Consider the following 19,854-nt stretch of genomic DNA (forward strand, 5'->3'; position numbering starts at 1 on the left):
GGTTTACACATGTATCATTGTTCAAAGCTAATTTAGATATTATTCATAGTTGCAATAGAGTGATCTTTTAATGCCAATGCCTCAATTATATCCCCATCAAACCAAGTGATCAATTATATGTTTTTCTTCTGTATTTATGCTCCCATAGTTCTTTCTCTAAATGTGGTTAGCTTTCTTTATGATTAGTTCCTTTGGATTGTCCTGGATCATTTCATTGCTACTAGTAGAAAGTCTATTACAGTTGATTGTGCCACACTGTATTGATTTCTGTGTACAATGTTCTCCTGGTTCTGCTCTTTTCACTCTCCATCAATTCCTGGATGTCTTTCCAGTTCACATAGAAATACCCCAGGTCATTATTCCTTTCAGCACAATACTATTCCAACACTATCAGATACCACAACTTGTTCAACCATTCCCCAATTGATGGACACTGCCTCATATTCCAGATTTTTCCCACCACAAGATTGCAGCTATAGATATTTTTTACAAATCTTTTTCCTTATTATCTCTTTAGGGTATAAACCTAGTAGTGGTATGGCTGGAACAAAGGGCAAGCAATCTTTTAAAACCCTTGGGACATGATTCCAAATTGCCCTCCAGAATGGTTGAATGAATTCACAACTCCACCAGCAGTGTAATAGTGACCCAATTTTCCCACATCTCCTCCAACATTTATCACTTTCCTTTGCTGCCATATTGGCCAGCCTGCTAGGTGTAAGGTAATACCAGAGGTGTTTTCATTTGCATTTCTTTAATCAGGAGGAATTTAGAGCACTTTTTCATGTACTTATTGATAGTTTTGATTTCATCCTGTGAAAACTGCCTATTCATATCCTTTGACCATCTGTCTATTGGAGAATGGCTTGATTTATTTTTTTGTAAATTTGACTTAGTTCCTTATATATTTGGGAAATTAAATCTTTGTCAGAGAGTTTTATTATAAAAATGTCTCCCAGTCGGTTGCTTTCCTTCTAATTTTGGTTACATTGGTTTTGTATGTACAAAACCTTTTTAATTTGATGTCATCAGAATCATTCATTTTATATTTTGTAATGTTCTTTATCTCTTGCTTGTTCTTAAATTTCTTCTTTTCTCTCAGATATGACAGATATACTATTCTATGTTCACCTTATTCATTCATGATTTCATTTCCTATATTTAAGTCATTTACCCATTTTGAGTTTATTTTTGAATAGGGTATGCGATGTTGATCTAGACCTAATTTTTCCATAATGTTTTCCAATTTTCCCAGTAGTTTTTGTCATATAGTGAGTTCTTATCCCAAAGGCTGGTATCTTTGGGTTTATTGAACACTAACTAGCAGAGGTCATTTTCCCCTAGTCTATTCCATTGATCCACCCTTCTGTCTCTTAGCCAGTAACATATTGTTTTGATGACCACTGCTTTATAATACAGTAGAAGGTCTGGTACTGCTAAGCCCCAATCCTTCACTTTTTTCATTATTTCCCTTGATATTCTTGATCTTTGTTTCTTCCAAATGAACTTTGTTATACATTTTTATTATTCTATAAAAATGTTTTTGATAGTTCAATAGGTATGGCATTGAATAAGTAAATTAATTTGGGTTGCATTGTCATTTTTATTATATTAGCACATCCTACCCATGACCAATTAATGTTTTTCCAATTATTTAGATCCAGTTTTAATTGTGTATAAAGTGTTTTGTAGTTGTGTTCATGTGATTCCTATGTTTGTCTTTGCAGATAGATTCCTAAATATTTTATGTTGTTATAGTGATTTTAAATAGGGGTTCTCTTTCTAACTCCTGCTGTCACATTTTGTTGAAAACATATAGACATTCTGATGATTTATGTGGATTAATTTTATGTGAGTTGATGATTTATGATCCTCCTCCCCCTGCTGATTCAATTGACCCTTGCGATGCTGATGGCTTAAGGACTTTCCTCAGGCTTGGGCATAAGCTTTTGATTTCACTCTGACCTTGATCACATCATGGGCTGATCAAATTCTAGCCCCAGGCTTAGGCTCAAGTTTTTGGCCTTGCTGTGTCCTTGACCAAATCAGACACATTTTTGATTTCCCTGTCTTAGAGCTCTGGCCTGAGCTTTAGACAGAAAAAATAAGTACTTAGTACTTAGTACTATCAGTCATCCCAAACCGTGTACTATGTCCTTATCTGAAGGATGGACTCAGACAGATTCCCAGACTGGAAATCCTGGTTTTGTTCTGGGCCCACATGGATCAAATTGCCTTGGGCTGGGATTCTGAACTTCTCTACAGGTTTGAAATTTCAAGGGGTATGTTTTGGCTTGTACCACTATTTGCCCAGGCAGGATCTCAGGGTTTAAATGTTAGCTTGGAATTAGGTTCTGAGCCTGGGGTAGCAGATGTGGGATGTGGGAGAGGGGCAAGACTCTTAGCTTGATCTTCCCTTCTTGCTACAGCCTTTTGGTGGTTCTGCTTTCCTCTCACCCCAGTTCCCCAGTTGATCTCTGCCTACCTTTTGGGTTTCTCTTTTCTTGAAAGTTGTTTCACTTCATTTAGTTGCTGGTTCTTTCACTCCTGTATTCATTTTGTCATGATATTTTAATCTTGGTCAAAAAGGATTCTCATGGTGATACAGAGCAGCTCTGGTTCACTCCTCCATCTTGGCTCAGCTCCTGTTTTGGATAATTTAAAATTTAGAGAAAAATACATTTAGAACTGGGTTTTTAGGAAGTGTTTTTCAGACCAAAGTCTGCTTCTAAACCAAAATCTGCCTGTTACCTTGACTTCTGTCATTCATCTAGCATCAAGCCAAAAAAGTTTTCATCCCTATGGACTTCCCTTCAAACCTTTGAAGACACATTATTTTTTGGACAAATATTTCTATACTCCATGTTAAACATTTCAAGTTTCAGGAGCAGTTAGGTGGCTCAGTGGATAGAGAGCCAAGCCTAGAGAAGGGAAGTTCTATGTTCAAATTTGTCCTCAGATACTTCCTAGCAGTGTGATTCTGGAAAAGTCACTTAAGCTCAAATGCCTAGCCTTACCTCTCTTCTGCCTTGCAATGAAACAGCATCAATACTAAAAAAGAAGATAAGGTGTATTTTAAAAAAAATCATTAGTTCCTTTAACTCGGTGATTCCCAATGTGGGTGCCACTGCCCCCTGGTGGGTGCTGCAGCAATCCAGGGAGATCGTAATTGCCACAGGTGCATTTATCTTTCCTATTAATTGCTATTAAAATTTTTAAAAATTAATTTCTAGGGGGCTAAGTAATATTTTTTTTCTGGAAAGGGGACAGTAAGTCAAAAATATTTGGGAACCACTGCTTTAACTGATAGAAGTTGAATATGTCATGCTCTCCAATTATCATAGTATCTTTGCCATTTTCTTTCCCAACATTTGGAACTGAAAATAATCCTGGGGTTATGGTTTTATTAGGATTATTACATGAATATAAGAACATAGCACCTATTTCTTCCCCTTCATCTGAACACTGCATTAATTTTAGAACACAGCGTAAGATAATAATAGGCATATAAACGACACTATTAACATGTTTGGATTCTATGGTACTTTGATATTTCAGATTTAAAACATCAATTTTTTCCTATCTTTATTTCTTCCTTTAGGTATATGTATAGTTAATTTTTGAAACAAAATCTAAAACTTATTCTTATCCCTATTGAACTGATTTTTAGGTTCTTAATAATTGCTTGGTGATTGACAGTTAGATTTTGCAAACAATTCCAAATGATTGAAATTATCTTTGAATCTATTTTTTTAAATCATTTAATTAATTAATTAAGAATATTTTCCCATTGTTACATGATTCATTTTCTTTCCCTCCCTTCCTCCCCCCCCCCCCTTGGAGCTGATGAGTAATTCCACTGGGTTTAACATGTATCATTGTTCAAAACCAATTTCCATATTATTCATATTTGTAATAAAGAGTGATAATTTAGTCAAAATTCCCAGTCGTATCCCCATTGAATGATGTGATCAATCATAAATTTTTATTCTGTGTTTCTACTCCAACAGTTCTTTCTCTGGATGTGGATAACATTCTTTCTCGTAAGTCCCTCAGAATTGTCCTGGATTGTTGCATTGTTGCTCATAGAGAACTCCATTATGTTCAATTGTGCCACAGTGTATCAGTCTCTATGTATAACATTCTAAATTTTGTTTTTATTAAAAATGCATCATATTTTTGTTTCACTATTTTTGTTTGTTGAATTTTTGTTTAGTTTTTTTGCTTTATAACTATGACATGTTCATTGAATTATTCTGGAGTATCATATGTGCAATCATTTCAGGTATGTGCCATTTTTAATCCTGGTGAACATTCTATATATGTCTTTTTCCAAGTCTTTCGTAAAAAAGATTGAACAGAAAACTCTGGCTACAGAAGTAATATCTGTTTTTTTAGAGACTTGTCCCCAGGTTGGTGTTGATCCAGTGATCATTACTCTTTGGATTCAGGTTTCTAAGCTATATTTAATCAACTTAACTGTGCTATCAATCCATCCTATTTCTCTCCAATTTGTCCATAATTCTAAGATGGGAAACTTACTGAAAGCTGTGACTATAGAAATGATATCCACTTACTCTGCCAGTTCAGTAATCATACAAAAGACCACTTCTTGATGAACCCATATTAATTGTCACCTTTTCCTTTGACACAAACACAGCAAGTGTATCTCTTGCCTCCATGTTTTGCACAAGCTCTGCTACATGTGTGGAACGAACTTTTTCTACATCTTTTAATACTTAAATTTCTTCTAGACTCAGTTCTGCCGAAATGAAGCCTTTCTCAACAACCCTTCTCTCAAGGATGTCAAGCTTTTCCCCTTCTTAATAGTATGTATAATTGTTTTATAACTACTCACCGCTACAACAATGCCAACCTCTCTTAACAAAAATTCTCTGTAGATGTAGATCCTGTTTTCATTTTGTCATTGTATCTCCACTGCTTAAAACAGTATATTGCTTACTACAGTTATTTAAGAAATGTCTGCTAAATTGAATTCAACATTTTAGTTGTTTTCAAATTGGCCCTTAACAATTTAGAATGTCATAGCTGATTAGCTCTGTGTGAATGAATGTATATTTTACATATACATATGTATGTGTGTGTGTGTACATACATATACATGTGCTTGTGTATATATATACATATATATGTGTATATATATATATATATATATATATATATATATATACTTATAAAGAGATGTCTTAGAATTGTTTCTTAACAATATAGATGTGACCAGATCTTCTAGGGCTTATAGATATAATTTTCAAAGCTTTATTATTAGGAATGGCAGTGTGTGTGTGTGTGTGTGTGTGTGTGTGTGTGTGTGTGTGTGTGTAAGGGAGAAATTTAAGAACCTTAGAAAATGTTAGAAAGCAATGTGAGGTTGTATGGTTCTTTGAACACCAAACACAAAATATTATGTTTGACCTTGGTGAAGGGGCTTGCACTGCAGTTTTTTTAGTTTAGGAGAAATATGGTCAGATCTGTGTTTTAAAAAAAATCTCTTTGTAGGTTGAATACAGAATGGACTGGAGTGAGGAGAGATTTGTGGCAGGCAGACCAAACAGAAGCCAACTACAACAGCAAGGCATGAGGTTATGAGGGACTGCACCAGATTTAGTCAAAGATTTATTTCATCATTTTTCCTAGTACGTAAATGGAACTTCCTGGTCTCTAATATCTCATTTCAAAGGCAGCATCCTTTCTTTCCCCTCTCCCCTAACACACATATCCATTCTTTTTTTAAAAGAAATATAAAAGAAAAGCATTTACAGTCCTAGTTATAACTTGTCATTGTAATTTAAAAATTTTACTAGCATTGTATTTCCTTTTAAATCCATATGTAAAAAATTAGTTTAATCTGTCTCTATTTTTTAAACCATCCTTTCTTGGGGAAAAAACTTTGAAATCTATAGTTCCTTGTCCCCCAAAGTAGTTTCTCTTCAATTCTGTTTGCTTTTCAATTGGATTCTAGCTATTTGTGTCAGTACTCTTTAATCCTTGAAATAAGTGTTTTACTTTCTTTTTCTAAAGAGAATTAAATATCCATATAGGGATTCAGTAACTTTCAGTCTCACTTCACAGCCCAGTTGGGATAACTCTGCCAAATCTAGAGGATATGGGTTCAAAATGAAGAATCAAAAAGTGGCAATTGTGTGCTACTGCATGTAGTATTTTTCTTTAGCCATCATTACTTGCAATATATGATTAGCCTTAGGGGTGTATAAAGCAAGTCAAAATCTCACTGTGCCCCCTTGTATACAGTTATCTATTAAGAATAAATCAACGTGCATGGCAGCCTTGAAAAGAAAAAGTAAGTCACAGCAAGGCAAAATACAGCATTTCGAGGACAAGAAGACAGGGGAGAGGCAGAATCTCTGAATTGCTTCTATGAAGTAGTTGTAGTTGTAATTGTTAAGTCAACAATTGGAATTATTAAGCATCTACTATTTTCCAGGCACTGTGCTATGCATTAGGGATACAAAAAAGAAGGAAAAGATAGATTTTTGCCCTCATGAAGCTTATGATTTTATAACAATAACCCTAATTTACATAAGGTTTTGAGATCTTCAAATGATTTTGCATCTCTCAGCTTCTTCGGTCCTTTCAAAAATATTGTGAGAGACATGATTTTATTATCTATAGTTTACAAATAATGAAACTGAGCACAAGAGAGGTTATAGAATTTGTCCATGTTCTTATAGCTAGTAAATGCGTGAGGCAGATTTGAAACTGAGTTCTGCCTGACTCCAAATCCCATATTCTATTCACTGTACCACTCAGCAGCTTAGGTATTATCTGTAGGCTTTGTTGAATATAAACTTATAACCAGATATGAGCATTTGTGTAATGAAATATTCCCTGAGAAGAGATCTGGATATAAATAAAAAGTACTGGCTCTCAAAATACTGCATGCCTGGCAGTGGGGATCAGCTACAGAAATTCAATGTGACTTTCTTCAACTTTGGTTAATTTCTTAGCCTTCAAACATGTCATATTGTAACAATAAAGAGAGCCAATAACCGATGTTTGATAGAGGGGAGATAGGGAGAGAGAGAGTTAATGTGGTGAGTCTCTCTTCCAGCTCTCCCCTAGGGCCGATTATACACTGGGAGGCTTTAATGAGGTGTTACCTCTAAATTGGGTGACCTAGAGGGTCATGCCATCCCTCAGGAGTTGGGGGTGAGGCTTCCCAATTAGAGGAGGTATGTAGTACCCCAATCCAATTCTGAATAAGGACGAGGTTCACACAAACCTCCCCAGGATCAGTTAAATTCACAGCAGATGGTCTGGCTTCAAGATGGAGGCAGCCAGACCAAGCTGTGGTTCCCCTCTCCCTTGTTGTCTCTCAGGCACTCTGGAATGCTATCTGACTGTTGAATGGCTTTTATTATTCACAATCCAGGGATTGGTGAAAGGGGTGAAGGACAGAGGGATATTGGGATGCCCTCTTCTCTATTTCTATGGGGTCCATCACTTGGTTGGGAACCTTTGGGGTTCTCACTCCTAAGCTTCTTCCTCCGCCTCTTTTCCTTCTATTTCTATTTCTATTTCTATTTTTCTGTTTCTATCCATTCCTATGATGTAATTTTTAACTTAAAGGGCATCTCTCAGCAAGGTTGTGTAATTGGAGAAGGAGACTAAGAGATTGCTCCCAAAATGGAGTCCAAAAACTTAGCTTACTCTATAGTTGAAGTCTTGATGAGTGAGATGTGATGGAATGGCTTTCATCAGAGAATCAGGGATTCAATTTCCAAAGAAGGATCCTCAGGAAGCCTTCAGGACTGGATTTGAGCTGGGATGTCCTCCTCCTCTCTCCTCCCAGTCCTCCCCTGGAAGACCTCTTCTCCCTTTCTTCCTCAGAGAAACTTCCAAGAATTCTCTCTGGTCTCAATTGTCAGCAACTTTCAGCAACTGCCTTCTCTGGCTCTTTTTGTCCCACCCCCCACCCCCCTTGCACAAATCCCATCCTTACAATATACGATTTTAAGAAGACTGGAAAGTCAATGATTTCCTTACTTGTCATTTAGTCAAGGATTATTCATTGAGTGCTTAAAGTGTGAGAGACACTATGCTAAGTGTTAAGGGTACACAGAAAGGCAAAGACAATTTCTGTCCTCAACAAGCTATTGTAATTTTCATTTTATAACTGAAAAATGAAATTATAAGTAATGAAATATTGCTCAGGAAGTATTGCAACATGTAAAATTCATTAATATATAAACATAATTTTTGTTGATAGAAAGAGTTTTGGTTCTAGCTTTGTTTTGCACTCAGAATCACAAGATTGCAGAACTAGAAAAGTCCTTGGTCACTATTCAGTTCAATCAATTTCCAAAAATGTTAAATATAAGATAATATTTATTATATTATATATATATTATATATATATAACAAGGTCATTTAGTCTTTGTTTAGAAAACTTCAATGAGAGACAGCTTCCTAATATCACCCATTGATTTTGAGAAATCCCTAATTGTAAGGATTTTTTTCCTGAAAATGAACCAAAGTTTATCTCTGGCAGAGGTTCTGAATTTGGAGTCCATAAATGTGTCTATATCTATTTGTATATCAAAACAGGGACAGAAATGATAGATAACTATATTTCAATGTTAGTTTCATTTGCATTCTTATATATTTTGTTTATGTGTGTTAAAAATTATTCTGAGAGGTCTATAAGTCTTTTCAGAATGCCAAAGTGGTCCATGACATAAAATATCTATCCATTGCTTTGTCCAAACTTTACAGCATCTACCCCTTGTCCCTTTCAGGACAAAATGAACAAGTTTTACCCTTTTAAAAATTAAAATATTTCCTTAAAATTATAATATTTTAAGGACTTGACAATAATTGTCATGTACTTCTGACTTCTCTAGGACCTAGCAACAGCTTTACTACTTCTTTAATAATTATCTTATGTCTTTAATAATGTATTCCTTAATTTTCCCAGGAATTGAACTTAAATATACTGGTCTATAGTTTGAAGATTTCACTTTCTTCCCCTTTTAGAAAATTTGGATAGCACTGACTATTTCAAACAATATGGTTCCTTTCCTATTTTCCATAATCTATCCTTTAGTCATTTTTAGTATCGGAGGAGTTTCTGCTGAGCCAGGTGACTTGACTTCATGAAACACAGCTGAGTGATTTCATATTTCTCCCTAATATCTAGGGTGTAGTAATTCTATTAATATTTTAACAATTCTTTTCTAAGGCAATTCTCCTTAAATAAAAATTGTGAAACTTTCTCATGTCTGTTGTCTATTTTTATTGTCTTCTTTATCCCAGCATTAACTCTATATTTTCTTTGATCCTCCTCTTTAAAAAAAAAGATAAAACCTTCATTTTTGTGCCTAGATTTTCTCAAGAACCTCAGAAGTCAATCAGGAGACTAAAATATTTGTGATAAAAATATTGTTTGAGGAATATTAATTTGATGAAATGTTTATATATAATCTTTATTTTACCCATCTTTGGTTAGTGATATTTTCAGAGGCAGAATGATAGGATATATGCAGAATCATCTTGGAATTAGTTAGATGCATTTAAGTCGCACTTATACTAGTGATGTGACCATGAGAAAGTCATTCAGACCTTCAGTACTCTGGGAAATTATATAAGATGTTATGGAGAGAATTCTCCATGTAAATGAAATGGATGTATGGACCTTTGTCTTCAAATTTTATTGTATAGATAATTTTCATAATTCCAGATCATTGATTGCCAAACACCTTCTAATATAGCTTCCTACTACTAATATAATTTGCAGAACCTTTTCCACTGACTCTTTAACCTTCATGCCTAAAGTACTTACCTGCCATATTTCTTCAGTTTTGGAGAATACTTTTTAAAAGTCACATATTCATCATGTGCAAAACTGGTTCAGTGAAAAATGGTGTTTTTCAAAATACACAATTTTAATCATTCTCTACACTGCCAAAAACGTATTGCCATTTATATAAGCAGTTAATTAATCTAATGTTTTAGGATTTTAATGACTCAGAGAAGTTATTCCAAGGATCCATTCAGTTGTGCTATTTAACTCGGCCAAATCATTCATTAAATTCTTTATTAGGAGAAGAAAAAAATAGATTCTTAGTTACAAATCAATATAATCATTTCATATCTAGAGCATGAAATGCCACCTCAATAGACTTTTCTAAATAGAATGTCTTGATCATCAGCTCTACTATTTTTCTTTCACATTTACCAATTGCATATCTTTGTCATTAATATCTAGTGACTCATGCAGAACCTGTGAAAAATTCCCCAAGGGTAGAAGAATTACTTCCTATAGCAGGACCATCTATATATTTTCACTGCTAGTCTCCCCTCCCAAGCCCCAGAGGACTGACTATATATCTTCATTACTTGTGGATCTATTTATCAAGATTGTCAAGTTACTTCAAGCAGGCAATTGAGGCTTTTGTAAATGTTTCTTTCTCCTTCAGACCTGTCAGAATTTTTTCCATCATTTCTTCCCATCACATTTTTCTTTTAAGACAGACATCCATTGTCCATTTTTCTAAGTTTGGCCTTTTCTTAGACCCATTCTTCAGAAGTAAGTCACAGATTTTCTTTACATTACCCACTTTGGTGCCAATGGTTTTCATTCTTCATGTCATTTCCCTTTACCTACTCTCAGTAGTTTTGTTGACCTCACTTCCTTTTTATGTGAAGGATTATTGAGAAGAAAACTACACTTCATTAATAACTTTTGTTCTCCTGAGTTAGGAAATGAGGTACTAATAACATTTGTAATGACACAGCTAGGGCATTTATGACAATTTTAAAAGAACTAAGATTTGACTAGTTATTCTAAATCAGTAAAGAATGTTCTTTCTTTGTCCCATTTAAAAACTATGGGGAAGAGTTAGTCCATGAACTCATAGGTCTGATTTTTATCTCTTCAGTTATAGCAAGTGATTTCCTTAAAAATATATTGATCTGGGGGCAGCTGGGTAGCTCAGTGGAGTGAGAGTCAGGCCTAGAGACAGGAGGTCCTAGGTTCAAACCCGGCCTCAGCCACTTCCAAGCCGTGTGACCCTGGGCAAGTCACTTGACCCCCATTGCCCACCCTTACCACTCTTCCACCTATAAGATAATACACCGAAGTACAAGGGTTAAAAAAATATATTGATCTCCTTGGAAGAGAAGTGTCTTTTAAATTGAAGGTATTTTGAACTTCCTGGTTAAGATGGCAGCAGAGTAAAAAGCAGCTGCTTAACCTCTCCTAACCAGAACATATAGGACTCCTCAAGAAGACATGAAAACAAATCCAGAGGAGCGAATGGAGCCCACAACAGGGCGCAGCATTGGAGGTAAATGGAATTGGGGCATTTCCATGCTATAAAGGGGTGAAACAGCTCTCACTAAAATGCGAGCTGAGCAATCCTCTCCCCACCCCACACCACCTACAGTGCCAAAGCCAGAGCACAAGAGTTAGAGCAAGTTTGGGGCACCCATTAAGTCATTGGCACCTACCTAAGGTCACCAGGACCTGCACCTAAGAGCAGCAAGACTTAAGACCCCAAGAGGCTAAAGAACACAAGGACTTTGAACACAGTCCCTGAGCTCAGGCACTAGTGCTGGCATAGACACAAGCTCAGGCAGGGATCCTGAGCGCAGGTGAAGACCTTGAATGGGCACCCAGTGCAGAGGGGTGCACAACTGTGGAAGCAGCTCCCTGAGACTGTTAAAGGAGCCTCAGGCAGAGGAACAAGCAAGGGGACCAACAGGAGGCTTGACCTTGAGAACAACTAGACCTGAGACCTCAGGAGCCTAAAGAGCCCAGACAGACCCTGAGTGTGAGGATAAACCTGAGAGGGCGCAGGGATAAAAATGGCAAGCCAGTCACAAGAACCCCAAAAGAGAGAGATCATCAAGAAGAAATCTGTAACACTCTACAACTTTTAAACAGATAAAATCCAGATAATAGAGCAAACAGCAAAGGAGAACAAACAAGTAATCAAATCCAAACCATCCCAAAATAATGAAAACTGGTCACAAGCTATTGAAGAGTTCAAATGTGAGATGATGAAAAAGATGAAAGAGATGGGGTGAGAGAAGTGGGAAATAGCTCAAAAAGAAATTAACAGGTTAGAAAACAGAAACTCTCAATGGGAGAAAGATACCCCAAAATCAAACAAAATGGTAAGCAAATTGGAAACCAAAATCTGGCAAGAAAATAACAGTTTAAAAGGCAGAATTTTTCAATTGGAAAGTGAGGCATGCAAATTGAAGACCAGAAATGACCAGATTGAAAAGGAAAACCAAAAGTTTATAGCCAAAAACCAGTCCCTAAAGGCTAGAATTGAGCAATTAGAGGCCAATGATCTCTCAAGACAGCAAGAACAAATAAAACAAAATCAAAAGACAGATAAAAAAAGAAGGAAACATGAAATATCTCAATGAGAAAGTGATAGACCAAGAAAACAGGTCTAGAAGAGACAATCTGAGATTCATTGGTCTTCCTGAAAAAAGCAGGAATTAATAGAAATTTGGACTCCATATTAAAAGAAATTATTCAGCAAAATTGCCCTGACATTCTACAACAAGAGGGCAATATAGACATTGAAAGGATCCATAGATCACCCTCTACACTACACCCAGAAAAGACAACCCCCAGGAATATAACAGCCAAATTCAAGAGCTCCCAAGTAAAAGAAAACATTTTACAAGAAGCCAGAAAGAGACAATTCAGATATCAAGGGGAACCAATCAGGATCATAGAGGATCTGGCAGCCTCCACACTAAAAGACCTCAAGGCTTGGAATATGATATTCAGAAAGGCAAGAGAACTGGGTCTACAACCAAAGATCACCTTCCCATCAAAACAAAGTATATACTTCCAGGGGAAAGTTTTGTCATTCAACAAGATAGAAGATTTCCAAGTATTTGCACAGAAAAGACCAGGACTAAATAGAAAGTTTGATATCCAACCACAAAAATCAAGAGAAATATGAAAAGGTAAATAAGAAACAGAGGGGAAAGAAAGAAAACTCGTATTTTTTTAAATTTGCCTCTTTAAGGGCTTCAATATGATCTAATAATTGTATTCCTATGTTGAGAACTGTTATGTATAATTCTCTGTAAGGAACTCTATTCACTATTATAGTATTGACTATTATAGTAATTAGAAGAATTATTCATAGGGAGAGGTTGGAATACTAAATGGTCTAAGATGATATGGGGGTGGGTGGGAAAGAGTGGGGTGAATAGTAGAGGACACCAAGAGAAACTTGAATGAATAAGAACAATAGGATATTCTATTACACACAAAGAGGGCATGGGAAGGGGAAGGGAGGAATACTATTATAAGAAGGAGAGGAAGAGAGCATTAAGAGGCAATATTTAAACCTTACTCTCAGTGTAATTAACCCTGAGAGTGAAGAGTCGCTTTATCCATTGGGATGTAAAACTCTATCTAACTCTACTGAGGAAGTCAGAAGGGATAAACCAAGGGGAGAAGGGGGGTGGGGAGGTCAAAAAATGAAGGGGAGAAGAAGGGGGAGGGGATTCATTAGGCCTTAAAAATAAAAAGAGGGGAATAATAAGGGTGGGGGTAGAAAGGGAAGTAAATCAAGGGAGGGCACAAGGGTTACTGGCATAAGGCAAACCACTAGTATAAAAGGAAATAGTGTAAGAAGAAGTGGTAGAACTAGGAGAGGAAAGCAAAATGTCAGAGAATAAACAACTGATAATTATAACTCTGAATGTGAATGGGATGAAGTCTCCCATAAAAAGGAAGCAAATAGCAGTGGATTAGAAACCAAAATCCTACCATATGTTGTCTACAAGAAACACATATGAGGTGGGTGGACATGCACAGGTTTAAGGTAAAGGGCTTGAGCAAAATCCTTTGGGCCTCAGATGAGAAAAAGAAGGCAGGAGTGGCAATTATGATTTCTGACAAAGCCAAAGTGAAAATAGGTATGATTAAAAAGGACAGGGAAGGTCATTACATCCTGATTAACGTCAGTATAGACAATGTGGAAATAACATTGCCCAATATGTATGCACCAAATGGTATAGCAACCAGATTCATAAAGGAAAAACTGGCAGATCTCAAAAAGGAAATAGATAGTAAAACCATACTAGTGGGAGATCTAAATATCCCTTTTTCAGATCTAGATAAATCAAACCAAAAAATAAATTAGAACGAGGTAAGAGAGGTGAATTAATTCCTAGAAAAATTAGATTTAATAGATATATGGAGAAAAATAAAGAGGAACAAAAAGGAATACACTTTCTTTTCAGCTGCACATGGTACATTCACAAAGATTGACCATGTAATAGAGCATAGAAACATTGCAAATAAATGCAAAAGAGCAGAAATAATAAATGTAACCTTCTCAGATTATAATGCAATAAAAATAAAAATTAGCAAGGGCACCTGGACAGGCAAATCAAAAACTAATTGGAAATTAAATAATATGATTCTCCCAAACCAGCTAGTCAAAGAAGAAATCATAGAAACAATCAACAACAAATGATGGTGATGGAATACTATTGTGCTCAAAGGAATAATAAATTGGAGGAATTCCATGTGAACTGGAAAGACCTCCAGGAATTGATGCAGAGCAAAAGGAGCAGAGCCAGAAGAACATTATACATAGAGATCAATACATTGTGGTAAAATAGAATTTAAAGGACTTCTGTACTACCAGCAATGCATTGACCCAGGACAATTCTGAGGGACTTATGGAAAAGAACACTACCCACATTCAGAGGAAGAACTACAGGAGTGGAAACAGAAGAAAAACAACTGCTTCAACACATGGGTTGAAGCGGACATGCTTGGGGTTGTAGACTCAAAACTACCACACTAATGTAACTATCAACAATTTGGAAATAGGTCTTGATCAATGACACATATTAAAACCAGTGGAAATATGCATAAGCCATGTTGGGGGAGGATCTCAGGAGGTGAAGGGGAAAGTAAGAGCATGAATTATGTAACCATGTTAACTTTTCTAAAAACTAAATACTAAATAAATATTTAAAAATAAGATTAAAATTAAAAAAATAAATTGAAGGTATTTTTATTTTTATTTCATTCCTTTTTAAAGGCTATGAATTTCTGTTCCAAGTAAAAATCCAGTTATTTGTTATTGTAACAAGTATTCGTAGTTGCTTGCTATTTGATGGCAATGGCCATCATTTCATTTTACTCTTTTTTATGATACTTAAGGCCTTAATATTTCCAAAATATTTAAAAAAATAAAGTTTAGATGTCTGAAAATATGATAAGTTTTTAAAGTCTCAAAACAGAAAGGCCAAGTGTACATGTTGTATTGGGTTTTGAAGGGATTTTTACTTAATTGGATTAAATTTATTTGTATAAACTTAAGGGAAGGATAATTCCAGATAGAATTTAATTTGCACTCAGCTGCTTCATCCTTTGTAGTAAGTATAACACAAATGATTTAAGAACAGAACCTCAGATCCATGGAAAAGATGGAACCAAGAGGTCGGCATGATACAGTGGAAAGAATACTGTTTTCAGAGTCAAAGAACCTGATTTCAAGGCCTTAATTCTGCAATTTTCTGTCTGTGGAACTATAGAGAAGTCACTTGAGCTCAACAGGACTTGTTTCTTTATCTAATGTATAAAATGTGGGTATTTACTTTGATTACTTCCAAGACCCCTTTTCATCTGTAGTCTCTGATTCCATTGATATAAATCCACTTGCTACTGAAGTACAAAAGTCACAAGATTGATAATTGGGAGATCCAGTTTCTAACCCTGGTTTCATCACTAACTATGTATATTATTTTGAAATGTCATTTAACACCTTTGAGTCTCTTTACTGGAGTGAGTGATATATTAAATATTTTCTGATGCTGAAAAAATGTAATTTAGAAAACATAAAGAGCTATGAATCCATCTTTTAAAAATCTGTGTAAGAATAATGACATATAAAATAATAGAAGGGAATAAGATACTTTCACATACAAATTCAGTAGGTGACCAGATTGTTATAATAGCATAATTGATATAATATATCCATAAAATTATAGAGAAAACAAGGTCTCATTTTTGTAGACTTAAAAAAACAGATATTTAATTCAGTAGAATATTGCCTTAATAACTAACCTCCCATAAGTATTCTCCCCTGCAAATGTAAAACTCACTGGAAATTTCATAAAACATGTAACATATGAAATTAATTTGATGATCTTTTGATTATTAAAATAAAAAGATCAAAATTTATGAAAACTGCTTACTAAAGACTTTTTCCACTTCCACGGAGTCAAATGCAGAGTCCAATCAGAAAAGTGATTCTTTAAGATAACAGGACCATAGATATAGGTCTGGCAGGAACCTCAGAAACCATTAGTGCCCCGAATGCTCCTGTTATAAATAAAATCGTGTTGAATCCATAAAGCCCCAGAAAATTATAGTTCCTTCTTAATGAAAATGATAATATCTCAAAAATTCTGAGTTAATTTTCCACAGAGGAAAAATTATATAGAGGAAGAATTCCTATTACATAAACTAGGAAATTATTTTGGATGGAGGTAGTATATATATCTTAGAAATGCTATGAATAGGTAATGAACTTGGCACAAAATTGAAAAAAACAAAAAAAAACAGTCTGGTTTATGTCTGGCAAATTGCATGATATTTTTAATGTCCCAAATATTCTCTCTAAAATGAAAACCAAATCTCTTGATATCAATAATTTTCTAGTGATGCAATATGTCTGCAAATCATTGATTACCATGAAATCCAAAGAACCAAATTATGGGTCACCTAAAGAACAGTAGATTTATACATCATGGACTTGAGTAAATAAAAGCTTATAACCAATGAAGAGCTGCACAGGGAAAATAGTGTAAATAAGATCAGAGAGATGGGTGATTCAAAAAAAGGATCATTTGGTGAGAACAAGAAAATGTGGCTATGATGGGCTCATGTGACTGAGACTCCTCAGGCTAATAAAAATGGATGTATTTAAAAGTGGTACTTCAAGTGGATTAAGTGGATGAATCAGTAACCTCGTAACTCTGGGATGTGAGCTAAGCTTGAGTGATAAATTCTCAGAAAAAAAAATAAAAAATAAAATATATGATAGAATAAATAGAATTATTCCATATCCTTTTTAGACTACAGAGGTATGATGTTTTTGAATTGTTCCTTCTCAGACAACATCATGCCATCATTGATATATTGTTAAAAGTATAGAAATTAATCTAGGAGTAAATACTGATATAGAATTAAAATGTAGTCATATAATTAATCCTGAGGTTAAAAGTAATGCTGATGGTGATCCCGTTAGTGGTCTTGGGCTTGGGTTTACTATGTGGTATGTGTGAATTTGGTGGGTCATTATGAATTATCATATAGATAAAAGCTTACCAGAAGTGTAAAGAGAATGCTACATTGCATTCAGTTATATAATAGATGGTATTATATTTGTATTCAGAAAAACCTGGATTCCAATTTTGTTCACACTTGCAAGTTGCATTACTTCAGGCGAGTCATTGAAGTTCTATGAGCTTCAATTTCCTCATATGCAAAAAGGTGATAACACCCCACAGAGTTGCCATGAAGATCAAGTGAGATAAGGTATGAAATGAATCTGATGAAACTTCTGTTTGAAAATATAAATCTGACCTCTTATTAGTCATCAATGTAATGGAAGAGGATATGCAATATAAATTCCTTGAGGTCAGAGAAAGTTTTCTTTTTGTCTTAATATCCCCAGAGCCTTGCAGAGTTCCTTGAACATATTAAACATTTGATAAAGGATGTTGATTAGCACAAAGGAAGGTCTTGGAACTTTAGGGACCTTTTGGAAATTTAGGCTGCAACATGAATAAGACTTGCAGAAGAAAAGAGGATATGGATTATGTAGATCAGACAGTTTTCAAAATATTGAAGTCCATAGAGATAGGGACTGGAATTGTGATTTCATTGGTATAGGGAACTCTGGCATGAGGAAACTCTGCTCAGGTATACTTGAATCTTATCATTAATTCATAGTTTTAGAAAGTCACTTAAAGCATTGAAAGGTGCTTGCCTAGAATCACATTGCCAGTATATATCAAAGAGAGGACTTGAATTTTCCATATTTGAGATTTGGCTCTCTATCTACTATGTCATTTTTAAAGTAAAAAAAAAGTTGTCCAATCAACCTACATGTAAAGACCATGACAAAGAGAATAAGAATTTAGTTTATTTGGACATTTATTTTTCAATTCAATATTCCCAAGGTTGAAGAAAATCAAATTTAAAAAACAATACATGCTCTTTGTATAATCAATCAGGATATTGTATCATAAACATTTCACAACATTCAATTCCATGCTATAAAGGTAATGTCTGATTGTATCATTTATAATAATTTTCATCAATGACAGGCCTACTTTTTAAATCAATGAGCTAAAACTATTCATTTGACACCATACTATCTACTGGAATTTTAAAATCTCCTCTGAGTGTCTTGATCAGGAATTAGATTGCACAAGATTTAGGCTGCAGCAGCAAGGCAGTGGTAGATTAAAATTGCCCAACTCCTGAAGAAAAACTCTGGGCAGAATCTCTTCATAGTAACATTATGTAGTATTTCTTAATGTTCAGTAATGGCCCATGGCAGGAGGAGAGCTGCACATAGCATCAAAAGCATAATCTTTGGTCATCTGGATGTGAGACACTAAGTAGAATGCAACATGAGGAAAATACATCTTCTTAATAGAGAATATTACAGAAATATACAGAATAATTATAGAAATGACATTGTTTCAGGAAGGAAAATGTTTAGAACCAACTGGTGAAAACAAAGTTGTAAAAGACTCACAATATCCTATTCTAACTCTTTCCATGTCTTAGGTCTTATGAGTTTGGATTTTGCAGAATTAAATAGCTACTCTATCATACAAGATGAGATTCTGGAAGAGATTTATCAATTGTATTGATGAAAAGAAGGTGAATAGATGACATAGAAGGAGTAAAGAGGAAGAAATAATACTATCTGCTTTCAGGAATTTCTGCCCTTCAGAGATGTCTATCTCAAAGATACCTTTCTTTTCTGTACTTTATTCTAGTAACTACCAGTACCTTTCTCTCAAACTACTTAAATATAACTACTTTGAATTTATTACAATATAAATTCTCTATATAAGATTCTCTATGTACTTATATTGTTGTCTTTTGGGTAAGCTTCTTGAGAGGAAGGATCCTTTCTTTTTTATCATTCTATCTCCAAGTATCCTGAATAGTGCCTATCACATTACACATGCTAGTTGATGGGTTGTTTTCCCATCAGGGCTATCTTTTGTGTTTAGCAAATGAAAAATCTGGCTCATTAGCATGTGGAACCATTTTCTCTGATACAAAGAATTAAATGGGAAAATGAGGTGGTAGTATTTGAATGATAAATACAACCTAATGCAAGATCAAGAAGAAGTTCAATCATCATTTGGGGATGACATGATAGCAATTCTGGGTTCTGTTGGTAATATCTATTGAGTTCTTCATTTGTCTGCATATTTTTCTAGGCCTAACCTACTGAAGAAAGTTATGCAATTGTAATTTTTCATGGAACTCCACTTCTTTTCCCCTTTGACAAATTATTTTCTTTTAAATGTGTCTCTTTTGATAATGTTATGCACTCAAATTAAATATTACTCCTTCTCTTTTATGAAACCTCCTTTGGCTTTGATTAATTTTCAGATCTAATGACTTCCCTAAAAACGGACTTTTTCATCATGATAGGCTCCACATAAAATTCATGTTGTTATTATTCAAAAGAGCTATTTCTACATAACAAAGTTCAGCTGTTATGGTCCCTAGACACTGCTATGCTCTTAATTCTCAAACCAGCCCATTTAAAGTTTTAT

The sequence above is a fragment of the Gracilinanus agilis genome, chromosome 1 (genome assembly GCF_016433145.1).
Source record: "Gracilinanus agilis isolate LMUSP501 chromosome 1, AgileGrace, whole genome shotgun sequence".
Classification (NCBI taxonomy): Eukaryota; Metazoa; Chordata; class Mammalia; order Didelphimorphia; family Didelphidae; genus Gracilinanus; species Gracilinanus agilis.